Raw genomic sequence first — 15,945 nt, forward strand, 5'->3', positions numbered from 1 at the left:
CTTGCTCCCACCTCAGAAACATACACAAACAGGAGGAATGTTGCTGACATTTTTTGGGGCTCAGCTGAAGGTTCATGAAGGCATGGCATTGTCTTCAGCCCATTTGGACAAACTCTCTCATGGCTGTTCTTCCTCCTAAGAGTAAGTGGTAAGGTATGCTCTGGGGTAGGTCCCTATTTTTCTCTTTTGTCTTCTCAGATACTCTATCTTCTTGACATTCCTTTAGCTCTAGGCTCTAGGCTAGCTCTAGGCTAGCGGAATGTGAAATAAATGATTCCCCATTGTAGCCTGGGTCATTAGTATTCCACAATGGGGTAGAAGATGATGTTCTACTTGGTGATATTATTGTTTGCTTTTTCTTTTCTGAGCACATATTTCCTGTGAGATCTTTTCAGGAAGGGGAAGCTAATCTCAGGTATAATTTAGATAATCTTGGCTTTCTGATCCACATGACATTACCTCATCCAACCCTTATTAGCAATCACAGGAATCCAGTCTTTTTCAACTTTATATCCTTAAGCACCTAACATTCATGATTATTTATACAAGTAGGCATTCAATATTTATTGAAGTGAGCAATTACATTAGACATATTCTGGTAGGATCGGTCATAATAATTAAGGTCCTATCAATTAACCTGAATCCAAAATTCAAAGAACTTTTCACAATAAGAAGTACTAATCTGATGCTTATCAGTAAAATTGAAACTCCTCAAGATGACCTACAAGGCCCTGCAAAGTCTGTTCCCTATTTACTTCTGACACCATCTTGCTCACTCTGAACCAGAACACTGTAATTTTTGCCTGATCTAATTTCTGTTCCTTTGCACTTGCTGTTCCCTCTGCTTGAAATACTTTTTCTCCTCAGAATCTCACATGATGAATTGCTTCTCGTGATTCCTATCTCAGGACAAAGAAGGAGCTCATAGCCTGAAGAGAAAGGAATGAATTCCCCTGCAGAAATGACATGAAGTATGATACCTAAATGAGAACTATACATGTACATAATGTGTGCGTGGCTGTATGTGTTTTGGGTTACAGGTGAGGCAAATAATAGTATTAAATCTACGCAGAGGGAAGAGTGAGGCAAAGGCTTGGAATGCAAAGGAATAGAGCCAGGTTGTTTGCAGAACTGAAAATCGACGTGGCTTCAGCTTTAAAAGCCGGGACAGCTGAAGATGGGGCACGAGTCTAATCATAAAGACCTCCTTCAGAAGAGGATCCAAAAGAGAGGCAGTACATCATTTATGCATAGTAGCCCTTATGTAATACCTTAATTTAAGATATAGGTTAATCACTCTTCATAAGAAAAAAACCCTTCTGCTTTCATAGGAATTCTCTTATTCTTCCCTAACTTAAAAAAAATAATTAGTAGTGTTTAGTGTGAGCCAACCCTAGGAGTTTGATACTTTGTTCAGGAAAAGGAAAAGTCAGCTACCACATCCAGGATTCAGGAGATGGACTGCTCATCAGCCCCCGGGGAGCTTATTTTCTAACCTCCAACATAACCATAACTTCTCCTAGTACTAGTCTTGGTGTTATCTCAGGTGAGAAACTGAAATAAATAAATAAATAAATAAATAAATAAATACCTCAGTAAATTGCATTTTGACAAATTGAATTTTTGCTATTAAATTAGTCTTACATTTAAAAAGTATCTAATAATTTACGATGATTCATTTTAACTACTCAGAGATTTAGTAACAAGTTTTAAGAAATCAAGAGAACCGGCCCCAAAACTAAAGCTAAAGTATAGAAAGATCAGATGACTGGTTCAAGATACAGCTGAACTTTATTCTTCCCATGAACACACAGTGTGCAAATTTCCTAATTTCTTATTCAATGTCTGACTGTCAGGACTTATTTTAAGCAAAATACAAATTTACTGGGGTAAGAGATTAGAATGAAAATTAGAAAAAGAAAACCATATATCTTATATGGCCATGAAAGCTACTGAAAGTATATGAAAAAGAATAAATGTTTCAAAATTAAATTTTCCAGATGGGCATTTCACAGTTGAAAGACTATAATTCCAAATATAATTTTAATCTAACATAACAAAGAATAAGAAATTGAGCAAAATAACTGCCTTAATAGGCACTTAGAAAGATCTATTATGTATAAAACATCAATCCTCTAAGTTGAATATTTGAATTTATAACTTTTACCAATTCTCACACTCATCTCAACATACTTAACACTCAGTGCAAATAAATCATTTAAACAGGACAACAGTTTCTATTCATTAACATCACACATTCTGCAAATAAATGTATTTCTACTGTGGGAATCTTGACTGCAAGTACTGCTCTTTTATGGCATGAGACATTTATTTACATACATTTTCCTTCCTGGTTATAATCAACATTTATTCTTTGCAAGAGTTTAACTCTTTAGCTGAAAAACACCAAATCTAAAATTCAGAAACTGTAGTTCAGTCTCTGCAAGGAAGCATATTGAGAATAACAAGCTTATGACACATCACCATACTGCATAACACTTTATATTTTCCAACACTCTTTCCAGTAAGGTATCTCATCTGTGAGATCTCATGGTGTCATTTTTGAAATAGCTATGAGGAGATTCTGAATTTACTCTGTTGTTGAGGTACCTAAGGAGTTCATTCATTAATTTCTCTAATCATGCAGGGCACTGAAGCCTTTGGGGACAGTAAGTTCACATTTAGTGTTTATGCTGAATGACTCCCCAATCTACTTTGTTTTAATTTGCATTAAAAAGCCTCTACTCTCAAAGTACTGGATCATTAAGTTTATAATAATTAGATATACAAATTCCAAAAGGCAGATTAAGAATCACTTGGCAACATTATCTTGCCCACCAACTTCACACTGAAGATTTAGGAAGTGTGTATTAGTGAGAGATACTTGTTTGTGCCTAACAACTAAAGAAGTCTGTTAAGAATACCTAATTCACTGACTATTATTTCTAATAATAAGCACATTCAGAAGATGAGATTTTTTTCATTTTATTTACTGGAGTTTTGCCATTAAGAGGAGTAAAAATGAAGGGGAAAAACAATCACAAAAATCTTGATCTCTTAAATGATTTTATAGCTTAGTCAGTGCACACAAACAACTATGGTTTACACTACCAACCATTATCTTCTGTAACTAGAACATTTATGCTGACATAGTACCATATGAAGAAAGTCTTCTTCATTACTGTAGTGAGATTGCTAAGACAGTTCACTAAGAAACATCTTTAAGAATTCAGTAAGTTATTTAAAAAATTAAGAGAAATAACTTCCAGTTACACTCTTACGATACAGAAAAACAACTGGCATCTTTACATTACAGTTTTCAAGCTACCACAAACTGACACCACTCAAGAAAGATATTCCCCCCTCTCCAACCACAACATTTAGCTACAATTTTAAAGAAAACAAGGCAATTCTGATAGCATCTATTTGGGTGAGGATGTTTCACAGGTATAACTACTAAGACTATATTCTTATGCAGCTTCCTTTGCCCTCATTGTCCTCACCTCTGGTTCTAGTTATTCTTTAACAGAGAAAAGATTTTACACATGAGAATATTATGGATAACATCAGTACAAAATGGAGTCCAGGTTCAAATTAGAGTTTTACGATCAGGAAAAATCGGCATCATTTACATGAGAGTCAACAATGCCATTTTTAGACTTCTTATACTTCCTATAGAAATCTCCCTTTTAAGGATGCACCCATTCTTATTTTTGCAAATCACAAATAAAAGTTAAACATGCAATAGTTATGATGATTACTCAGTATGGTGTTTTTTTGTTTTACATCACAAACCTCACAGCAACAGCCATGTTATATTTATCTGACACACATTTTAACAATGTTTTATTCTCCGTAACTGACTTATAGTGGCCCATTTCAAGAGTTTTATGTCCTAATCATATATGATATGTTTCTATTCTGATATGAACATAAAATTTTAAAAACTTTTATGAAGAAGGAAAACCACATGAAAGCAATTAGCAACAGTTTCTGGTTTATGGTAAATATTAATCTATCCTACTTAAGTGCAAATAACTTTATCTATGTAGTTGTAGAGATGTAACACTGTACATTTTAAAAGTTGGATATTTTTGTTGAAATAAAAAAATTGCATCCAGATCTTATCCCAAATATAAACAGTATACTTTTGATATTATTTTAAAATAGCATTTTAGATTTTTCTTAGTGAAATATGGGGCCCAAGACATAATGTTACAGATATTAATTTCAAAACTATCCTGAATGTTTTCTGGAGGTTTATATTTCTTTAAAAGTATTTGAGAAAGTTGTAATGTTTGGAAATTAAAATATTCGAATAAGTAATCACTTAAATGAGGAAAATAATGAAATAGGTGGGAAATGGAAAATTTAGAGGGCAGTGAGGCAAGGGTGGGAATATGAAATAACATAGGAGGAGAACCTAAAGAAAGTGAAGGTTAAAGACCTAGGAAAACTTTATCCATTTCTCCAAACCTATCGTTATTACCTAGGAAATGTGGTTAAGCTCCCTGGGACACAGCTAAGTTATTTGCTCTAAGTGTTTTAAGTTTACCTATTAAAAAACAAGGCACATTCTCAATTCCAGACCCCAGGGCCCAGCAGATGGAAAGCCTCCATCCCTCCCAGTGACAGTCTACTAGCCTCTCATGGCCCAGCATGACTAATTGAGGTTTCTCACTTGATGGCTTTATGTATGAGAGAATTTAAAGGCATTTCTATATTCGTCTCCTTCCATCTCGGCTAATGAGAATGTTTAACTGTAGTTTGGTCAAATGTTAAATTAGTGGTCAAATTTAAATAGTGGTCACATTGTTTCAGTATCACCTCTTACTGACATTGTCAGTGAGATTCAAATAGGAAACAATTGTAAATTCTAAATTAATGACATAACGCACGTTTAGAAAATACAGTGTTTTAGAGGACAAAGGATGCCATTTTCATCTTTTATATATCTCATTTCTACTATTTAAGTGTCTCATATTAAGCAAATCTGCCATAACACATAAATTTACAAAAAATACAAGTTATTGGGTCCTTCACAGAGGTCCATAACAGTATTCTTTCAAAAGTATTAGGCTGCCTTCAATTTGTTAGAGTAGCATTTGACGCAGGTATCACTTTTAAGAGATATGTGCTATTACATAACACAAAGTTAACAGTTCGATTGAATGGAGACAGTACCAACAATGGCCTAAAATCAGCTAAAACAAGAACAAATAGATTTTCCAAAGATTGGTTTATCTTAGGCACTTTATTAAATTGAAAACTACTGTATTACTTAAAGACTGAACCTATGAGGAAATAAGTTTAATTCAATAATGTGAAAGTGAATTAACTCTTTACTCTGGACTATACTTTTTTCCCTTTTCAAATAATTTAGACTTCATTCGTAGAAATGTTTGTGAATGGCTCTAAGAAACACATATGTTGAAATTACAGATAAACATAAACAGCAGGACAAATCACTGTTTAGAGTGACTTGTGAACTATTGCCCTAGTACACTTTTTTTTTTTTTAGAACAAAAATACTATAAAACATTTCCTCACTTCTCCTGGGAATATTTTGTCTCTTTTCTTTTCTTTCCTTTTCTTTCTTTTTTGATATTGCAAATTCAATACATACTCAGAGCACCTTTCCTCCTGCCCTGCTGAAGCCCTCTGAAGATGCAAAGAGATAGTTTAAAAGTCATTTAATTCATACCATTTTCACCCAAGCTCTGTAAAAATGAATCAAAAAGAAAGCAAGGTATTCTGTTTCAGTTAACAAGATAATTGCTCCTACAGTAGCTCCTTGAAGTCTGAGGCAGTAGGCAGCTGCAAACATCCGACTGAAAGCCCATCTGTGGCTTCACAGCTTCCAGTCGAGGATGTTTACAGTCGCTCACTGTCAAGAGGGATATACCTTCTTTCTGTTTGGTTAACCTGCAGGCTGGTCCCTAGCAGGTGTTTCTAAGATATACAAGTAGCAATTCTGTACATTAATCAACTCTCATTCCAATGCAGAAATATTCTAGAAAATGTTTCAAAATTAAAACAAAAAGCTTCATGTCTGTTATTCATCTACCAAGTTCCTGTAGGATTTTGTGACAGACTAAGACAATATATGCAAATTGCTTTGATCCATTATTGTTAGCTAAGAAATAAACAAGCCAGGATTACTTAATAGGGCTCCAATATGTATTATGCAATTTAAAATCCTTCTTTGAGTGAAAATGACAAAACACAGAAATTAAATTATGTTAACAACATAAAGTACACATTAACATTAAATACTACATTAAGTGAACTTAGACTCTCAATGAAAATATAAAAGGTCTATTTCAAACATTATGAATTCTGATTAAAAAAAGAGACTTACGTGCTTTTATATACTACTTTTGCTTTGAAATCTGCTACCAGAGACAACTTGAATAGTCAGCTGGTTTTTGAAAGAGTAGGCAATAATCAGGAGCAAAATAAAAAGTAATAAAGAGGGCTATAACAGGCATGGATCAGTTTGTGGATCAAAGTTTCCCACTGGAAAAACACAGAACCTATCACTCGCAAGAGTGACGCACATTAACTCCAAATTTGAATGTTTTGAATTCCACTCCCATTCTCTTATGAAAATAAATGAGGAAAACTGAAGGTTAAACTCTATCAGTCAGTACTCTCCTGAAAGAATTCTAAACGCTTCCTAGTCTAGTGAAAGATTAAGTTGATACAGAACAGTGGGTGTGCCTTTCCCTGAGATTTTTTAGAAGTTACCATAAGGTTCTCAAGTTGCAGAAGTCTTAGTAGTTTGTGACACCAAACCCAAAACCAAAACAAAATCCACACAAACAGTGTCATGTTTACTGAAACTAACAAATGTGAAGAGGTCCATAAATTACTTTTTCAAAGCAAAGGGTAACTCTATCCCACTAAGGTTAAGAAAGTTAATCTTTGAGGCAGCAGGTGAAAACAAGCTGAATTACATTGAGGCCTTTTTCTTTATTAACTAAGGACTTTGAACTATTAAAACTTCCTAGGGAACCACGTTTTCTCAATGGGTCAAGTCACATAGGGGAACAAAGCAAACTTTATCAGTGCTGGGCAATTCTACATTCCTGAAATTCTTAGTACTTGGCATTCACATATACCATCGCTGACTGGTGCTCTAGTCAGTTCACCAAACTCAGCTACAGCTACCAACCTTGTGAACTTCTCACCAAGACACTCAATTCTTTTAAGTTAGTCACAAATAGACAGGCACCACAGTCTGTACTCTGTAATTAAAACAGATAAATACCAAGCCTTACACCCTGTGAAGACATTGTATAACAGTAACTGTGTACCAAAAGGAAATATTTTTACTTGCATAAATTTTTCTCAAAGTGACAGAACCCCTACTTGTCTTGGAATTTTACCACTTTTAAATAATAACTTTAAATAAAAAACAAAAATGGTAAGTGACTAGTACATATTAGGCAAATAACTCAAATAACAATTCGATGAACATGTTAAAGAGATACTAAACCTTAGCACAACTTTGAAAATCCAGCCTTTTGCTCAGAACTCTTATGAATAAACATAAAAAATCCTCAAAAGCATGAAAACAATAAAATTTTAGTTACAAGTATACATAAACGGAAGAGCATTTAACAAGCATCAACACAGTACACCTCACTGACTATATACGTGGGCTTCTTTTTAGCAAGACACTAGCTAGATGAAATCTATGAGAAGGTAAAGCAGATTTATCCCAACAAGGTACTGAACAATTTTGCCAAGTTTAAGGGAGGCTCAATGTTAAACTGTTTGTTTTCTGGTAGTTGACCAGTACTGTTTCCATTAGAACAGCAATTTTCAAAATGAGAAGCTGGCAATGGAATGATCAGGATAGCTTCTTCTAACCCCACATACCTTGACTTGCCTCATCCATTTTGCAACTATTACTCAAAAGGGGAAGGTCTGAGTGTATTTTGCAAAAGCTATCAAATGATTCTGCCATAATTTTCTGGCAGAGAGAACTACAAACCTAGAAAGATGGAACTAAATAAATTTGCTTGAGACAAAAAACTCTTGCCACTATTTGAGAAATAATACCAGTAAATCCAGTTAAAAAAAATCGTGAATTAAAACCAAATATGGCAGAATAAGACTCAATTGTGTCCAACAAATCAGATCCTACATTTTGTCTTATGTAACACTGGAAATTTTCACAGAAAATGACTTAATTCAAAACTATAGGAACGCTGGCTGCTCTAGCCCAGTAGATGAATTTCCCAAGAGTCTCTGTACCCCAAAGTACAGTTCTGGATGTCTAAATTCTAGTCAGTTTTTATAGTCTTTCTTATACTAGTTTTAACTCTTTGAAGGATTAATTCCTTCTGGTGGTGAAAAGTTTAGGACTGGTCCCAAAGATTAAAATTTTTTCTTCCCTATGACCCAGCAATTGCACTACTAGGTATTTCTCAATAGGATACAAAAATGCTGATTTGGAGAGGCACATGTACCCCAATGCTTATAGAAGCATTATCGACAATAACCAAATTAAGGTAAGAGCCCAAATGTCCATCAACTGACAAACAGATAAAGAAGATGTGGTATATATACACAATGGAATATTACCTGGAGATCAAAAAGAATAAATCTTGCCATTTGCCATAAGATGTGAGGAACCAGAGGGTATTATGGTAAGCAAAATTAGTCAGACAAAGACAAATATCATGATTTTACTTATATGTGGAATTTAAGAAACAAAACAGATGAACATAGGGGAAGGGAAGCAAAAATAAGAGAAAATCAGAGAGGGGGACAAACCGTAAGAGACTTAAATATGGAGAACAAACTGTGGGTTGATGGCAGGGTGTTGGGTGGAGGGATGGGCTAAATGGATGGAGGACGTTTTGTTGGGATGACCACTGGGTGTTACATGTAAGTGATGAGTCACTAAATTTCATTCCTGAAATCATTATTACATGGTATGTTAACTTGAATTTAAATTTAAAAAATAAGTTAATTAAAAAAATAACATTTTTTCTTAGCTACCCTAAACCATTCAGTCTTGAGCCCTCTTATTGATTCTATAATCATGCATTTTCCTAAGCTATGCATAACTTAGAATATTTTAATGCTTAAAATATTACAGCCACTCAAGCTCCCTCACCTTATGCTCATACACATGATTCCCTGGATTTTAATATATCAGAGCTTTTAAATTAAATGGTCCATACCTGAATGGTGAGATTTCAGGCACTTATTAGCAGGTGGTGGGAGTTATCATTACATTACTGGTCAACTTATTTATATATACTAGGACTCTCCGTTGGCCATAGATATGCAGAGGTATGTGTAGGTGACCCTACCTCACTAGAGTGACGCTTCGTCCTCTGGTTCCACCTTTCTCCTCTGTGTCCATCTCACCTCCACTTGCTTTAGCCTCTGAAAGTTTACAGTGGCACCAGGGAATGGGTGCTTCACACCAGCACGGGGCCTAGTGTCTAGGCTGTGCTGTGCATCCTACCGCCTACCATCTCTGGGGGCCAAGGTCCCAGGCAACTGCGTCAACAGTATTTGGCCTTTATCCTTTCCTTCAGAAAACCCACTTACAGACAAAAAACACAAGTGGTTTCTGCATCCTTTTGTAGAAAATATACATAGCAGTGATCTGAAATGGAAGTAAAATAAATGTACAAACAAAATTCTGCCCTTCAAAATTCATCTTTGTCTTCTATTTATACTTTATACTTAGTAGTCCACACTATTGTTAGCCTAATTCAGTCTTCTAATTCATTCATGTGTGTATGTGTATACATACATACACACAACACAAACATAAAATTTTAGAGAGATAAAGAGTATATGAGTTAGGGACAGGGGCAGAGGGAGAAAGAATCCCAAGCAGGCTCCACACTTAGCACAGAGCCTGATGTTCAGGCTCAATTGCAGGACCCTGGGATCATGACTGAGTCAAAATCAAAAGTGGGACACTTACCTCACTGAGCCACCCAAGCACCCAAAATATCATTTTATTTCTTGCTAATGACAATGATGTTAAACATTTCCTTGATTTTTTTGAAATTAGTAGAAATATAGACCCACTTGCTTGTTGCCTGTTGAAAATAGATCAAGGCTATAGGAATTTACTGGGAATATTTTTCCAAGGACTGTGCATACATGCAAGATTGAGAAACTCAAATTCTAGGAAGAAAAGCAGTATCTTGGATAGCATAAGCTTATAGTTACAAAGAATAAATTCTCTTCTACTCTAGAAATTTATGTATTTTTTTGCTCAACTAATATTCTCTAATAGTGAGAATGTTAGGTAGTGAGAAATAGAGAATTAAGCTTTGTAAACTGTATCAAGTTTATAGCCTTAACTTTAATACATCATTTTTGTTGCAAGCCAAGCAATGTTTATGCATGATCTCATCTCTGCCATGGTATGATGAAACATTTACTATCATCATCATCACCACACAGATGGGAACACTAGGCTTGGAGAGCTGAAATGATATATTCACTTTCCTATTCTGATGTTTTGCCTATTGTAAGCTCTTCTAAATCATTTGTGTAGTTGGGGAAGGTGTTTCTTTGAATAAATGCGAGACAGTGAAAATTTAATAGAAATTGTGTTTACACTTTAAATTGGGCATAAAAAAATAATGAATGAAAAATACTTTAAGGGGAGCCTGGGAGGCTCAGTTGGTTAAGCGTCCAGCTTCGGCTCAGGTCATGATCTCATGGTTCATGGATCATGGGTTCAAGCCCCGCGTTGGGCTCTGTGCTGACAGCTAGCTCAGAGTCTGGAGCCCGCTTCAGACTCTGTATCTCCCTCTCTCTCTGACCATCCCCTGCTCATGCGCTCTCTCTCTCTCTGTCTCTCAAAAATAAATAAGAAACATAAAAAAAATTAAAAAAAAAGAAAAATACTTTAAGAGTAGAAACAAATATCCAGATCTTTTGGTAATAAAATAATTCATTCACTCATTCATCAATATATATTTACTCATTTGCCAAACTCTCCTTTAAAATACTACTGATTTACAGTTTAGGTCAAGGTTCCCCAGACAGAAACTCTCCAACTTTATCAGCGTTTTTTGGTCATTATTACCCTACTCCCTCCATCTGCTCCAGCCTCTTTCTGGCTGGCTTGCTCACTAGGGAGGGGGATTCCAGAGGGTCAGGGCATCCTAGCCTTCAGGCTAATAAGGGACTTTCCATCCAACTCCTCCCATCCCCCTCCCCCTTCCCTCAGGCGCACCACTGGCAGTTTCCAGGCTGCATCCCACGGACAACTTGCTGGCTCAGCTCTTCCCCATCTCAGAGTTCCATTAGATTCTTCACAAAGAGCAACTCTCAGGGTGCCGGGGTGGCTAAGTGTCAGACTTTTGTTCAGGTTGTATCTCCAGGTTTGTGAGTTTGAGCCCATCAAGCTGTTTGCTGTCAGCGCAGAGCCCTCCTTGGATCCTCTCTTTCCCTCTCTCCCTGCCCCTTCCCCACATTCTCTCTCTCTCAAAAATAAATAACCTTAAGGGAAAAAAAGCAACTCTCACCTAGGAATACTTTCCTAGTCCTGTTGAAACATAAAATCATTATTTCTAAAGGGCCATTAAGGTGAATTTACGATAAATTTCATTGTAATAATCACAAGGCAGAATTCAGAAGTCATTGTTTTCCTTAATCGAAGCTGTTAAGATTAAATTCCCTCAAATAGTAAAAATTCAACATGATTAATACTATACCTTCAGAGTAATGAGAATGTATTTCAAAGAAACACAATTCTATAAAGGAAACTGTATTTAAAAAATATTTCTGTTTGGGGCACCTGGGTAGCTCAGTTGGTTAAGTGTCCGACTTCGGCTCAGGTCATTATCTCATAGTTTGTGGGTTTGAACCCTAAGTTGGGCCCTGTACTGACAGCTCAGAGCCTGGAACCTGCTTTGGATTCTATGTCTCTTTCTATCCCTGTACCTCCCTTGCTCGCACTCCATTTCTCTCTCTCAAAAATAAATACTAATAAATTTTACAATTTCAAAAAATCCATTTCTAGTGTAGGTCAAACTGTACATAGAGGTTAAAATTTCTATTTTAAGCAAATAAAATTATTTTGATGCTCTTAAAGATTTGAGAGTAATCCTTTACTTGGTTCATTATTTTTTTCAAATACCTTTAGAAAGTATTTCTTAGTAGTAGCCCATGTTAGAGACTTTTAATAATTCTTTTGTATAAAATAATATCAGTAATTGCCATAGAACAGCCAAATTATTGACACACATAGAAATGACTTTTTCTGAAATTATGTAATCATTAAAACATGCTTACAAAGCTATGCAGTGATACAGAACATAACTATCCCATCAGGTAAAAGAAAAGACACCAAAAAAATTTGTATGACATAAATATTACTATGGGAAAATGCAGAATATGCATATGACTTTTTTCTTTCTATTTTTCTGCATTTTCTTTTAAAGTAGTTCCACACTCAGTGAGGAGCAGTCCTGAACTCAGGACCTGAGATTAAGAGTCTGACATTTAAGTAAATGAACTACTCAGGTCCCCCATACTTACCTGTATTTTAAAAGTTTTCTTGAATATGAATACTTTAAAACAAATATTCAGAAGAAATTGATGCATTTCAGACATAAGAATTACAGCTGACCGTTCAACAACACAGGTGTGAGTGGCACAAGTTCACTAACAGATTGTTTTAGGTAAATACAGCACAGTAGTGTAAGTGTATTTTCTCTTATGATTTTCTTAGTAACTTTTTTCTCCAGTTTGTTGTATTGTAATAAAACAGTACATAATACATATATAAAATGTGTTAATTGCCTGTTTGTATTATCAGTAAGACTTCTGGTCAACAATAGGCTATTAGTAAAGTTTTGGGGAGTCATAAGTTATACACGGAGTTTTGACTGTGCTGGGGATTGGCATCTCTAACACAAGGGTGAAATGTAATAGCGGTCTTATCTCAAGAATAATGTAGACAGTGCCGGACATTTCTCAAGAACAGTTCTCTATCTAGGTAAATCTTTGAAAGGCGAGAAGATTGCATGAGCCTCTTCCCTGAAGGCCTTGATTTTGTCTCAATCACTACTGTGTGTCTACTGGAGCAGCCCATAAGATGCCTTTCACATAGTAGGTACTCAATATATACAGGGTGAATTTTTAAAACGTTGATAAGGAGATTCTTAAAACATACCTCATTTTCAATTATCCAGCATCTTTCTTTTGCAAAATTTATTAGCTCAAAGCTCTTAAAATTTTTTTTCCTCTTTATAAGTGATGAGATAGATGAAAGTTAATAGTTGGTTCAAGTTTAAAGCCAAAGCTATAATATAAAAGATGTGAGAACTGTCTTGAGACTACTTGAAGCTTCTGCCATGGTGAGAAGATGGGTGGCTTGGGCCCTTTTGATAGAGACTGGCATGGACAGAACTCTGAACATCACTGAGCCGATTCTCTCTGTGAATGGAAACTACGATACCTATACCTTGCAGAGTTCTTCTGAGGAGTGACAGATACATATGAGAAAGTACTATACACATGTTAGTTATTTTTCCTTATTATTACTTTCTGATTATGGACATGTTAAGGGAGATTAATCAGAACAGTGATTACTAATGGAAATAAACTATTAATGTCATTTTGCATTTTAAACAGCTACATGATCTCATTTGACCTCACTGAATATCAATTTCCTCAAGTATAATAAGAGAGTTAATCTGATTCGCTCTAAAATCCTTCCAGCTATAAAATCCTATGACTCTAATTCCTTCATTGCTTGAATTTATGAGGTAGAGGTAGGAGCTAAATTAGGAGAGGGTTGGAAAACATTTTTTTAAATTAAATATATACAAATCTTAGAAGACTTCCTTTACCCAGTGTGATTTTTCTTAATACAAAGAAGCACCAATTATCCTGACTTCATTCACCATCACTTCCCACACCCACACATTTTTAAAAATAACAGGACTACAAAATAGTTTGAGAGTATATTTACAGACACAGTAGTTAGTAGAGGACTTATGAAATTTTCTGTAGAATTTAATTGTCTCCAATACTGTCTGGCATGAGAACTGGGTTATAAATAGCAAAAGAACAGAGGCTCCTATACCTTACACCCAAAGTGACATCACATACAGAAAACAGGGACAAAAAATTCTTACTCAGAGCCCAATCTCAAAATCAGGTTACAAGACCTCCACACCATTCCATGTAGAAATGGGAAACTTAATTTGAAATAGCTCACTGCATCTCAAAATCAAAGACACTTTCAGCAGAGTTTACTGCAAGTTAATGTTTGACTTTGACTCTTTGGGGCTATCAGCAGTTTAGTTGTTCACATAAGGATTTTCTAGATTTCCAACAAAATAACTAAACTCATAAGCTAAAACCATACTTCAATTCAAAATATAGTTATTGAAAAACTCATGTTATAATTTCATCCTATTATATTAGCCTAATTAATAGGTACTCACAACAGATTTATGCTAAATTTGAACCACTAGGGATAGTTGATGAGGGAAATACTGTATGAATGGCGCTAATTTCATTTGTAGATTTCAGCATTAAGAATGGTAAAAAGCTTCAGTCAACAAACAGGACAGCCACAGAAGCAACAGTGACAAGCCACCAACTTCTGTTTTGCTCCTCTTGCATTTGGGGACTAGAGTCTGAGAAGGCATGGGATGGTTTCTATGAGCTCCTAAAAACCCACATTCTGTTTCTGTCTAATTCTAAGAAAACTTAGTATGGTAGTAATATAGGATGTACACATGGGAAGCTTTTGATAAACAGTGAAGGGAAGTAAAAATTTCCAAGGTTATAAGAAAGGGTAAAATGAAAATAAACAAATGAGAAAGAAAAGTTCCTTTCTCCCTTTCTGTTCCAAAAGGGTAATTTATTAGTGATTCCTCAAATGTTTGAACAATAAGTAATTGTCATGCAATAACTGAGAAAAAAAAAATCTTTAGTTTACTTTGTTTTACCAATGAAGATCTAATCAAACCTGTGAAGACTGGTGCCCTCTACCTGAGAAACAACCATTTAAAAATATATTAATTTCTTCAAATCAGTACTTTTATCATTTAGCTTAGTTCAATATATTTTAAAATGGGTGTTTTCATAAATGCTACTAAATAATGTACCTTTCTACAGAGACCAGGATAAAGAGAGAGACTTCATGAGATTATAAAATTAATTTTTTGAAAGTTTAAGGATAAAAGTGACCATATATGTTAGATTTTCTGGGAATATCACAATTTTAGTGACTCTGTGAATACAACTGCAAATTATTAAGAAATACATTCAGACCTATGATCTGACCAAAAGTCATTAGAGATGATTTAAGCAGTATCCAAAAAATCCTAAATTCACTAAAGAATTAACCTCAGTTTTACATTCTATGCAACAAAAGTACACACTTTTATTTTATCTAAACTATCTACTAAGATTTATATACAAGAAGAATAATTTAAACCCACTTTAGACAATAATTAATGAAACTATCGTAATTTAGAGTTTTTGAAAACATTAATTAAAAAGGAACCTACCACATTGGTTGGCATTCTAAAGCCTGAAGGTCCTAACTTTCCTTATTTTTCTTTCTAAAGCACTTCTTTAAAATTGTCTCTGGTTGTTTTAAAATGTGCTCTGAAGTCTTAGGGGTCTGGCAGTTTTTTAACTAATAAAATAAACATAGCGATTGGGTACCTGCAGTTCTGCTAACAGTATTGTTTGTATTCTAAGCCCTATCCACAAAGACTACAGTGAAAAATATCCAGTATAAACAAATATTACTTAGATACCAGTGGCATCTCAAAGCAGCACACCCAAGTCTCAAAATGCAAAAGGGAGAAATTTTCCACTCCCACGGTGCATAACTTCCTGGTGAACCTCATGTCAGGCAAGAGAGAAATTGCCTCTGTTACTGTGAAGTTGGGGAGGAGGTGTGGGTGTGAAGCAAATCAG

Source organism: Suricata suricatta, chromosome 7 (genome assembly GCF_006229205.1).
Source record: "Suricata suricatta isolate VVHF042 chromosome 7, meerkat_22Aug2017_6uvM2_HiC, whole genome shotgun sequence".
NCBI classification, from domain to species: Eukaryota; Metazoa; Chordata; class Mammalia; order Carnivora; family Herpestidae; genus Suricata; species Suricata suricatta.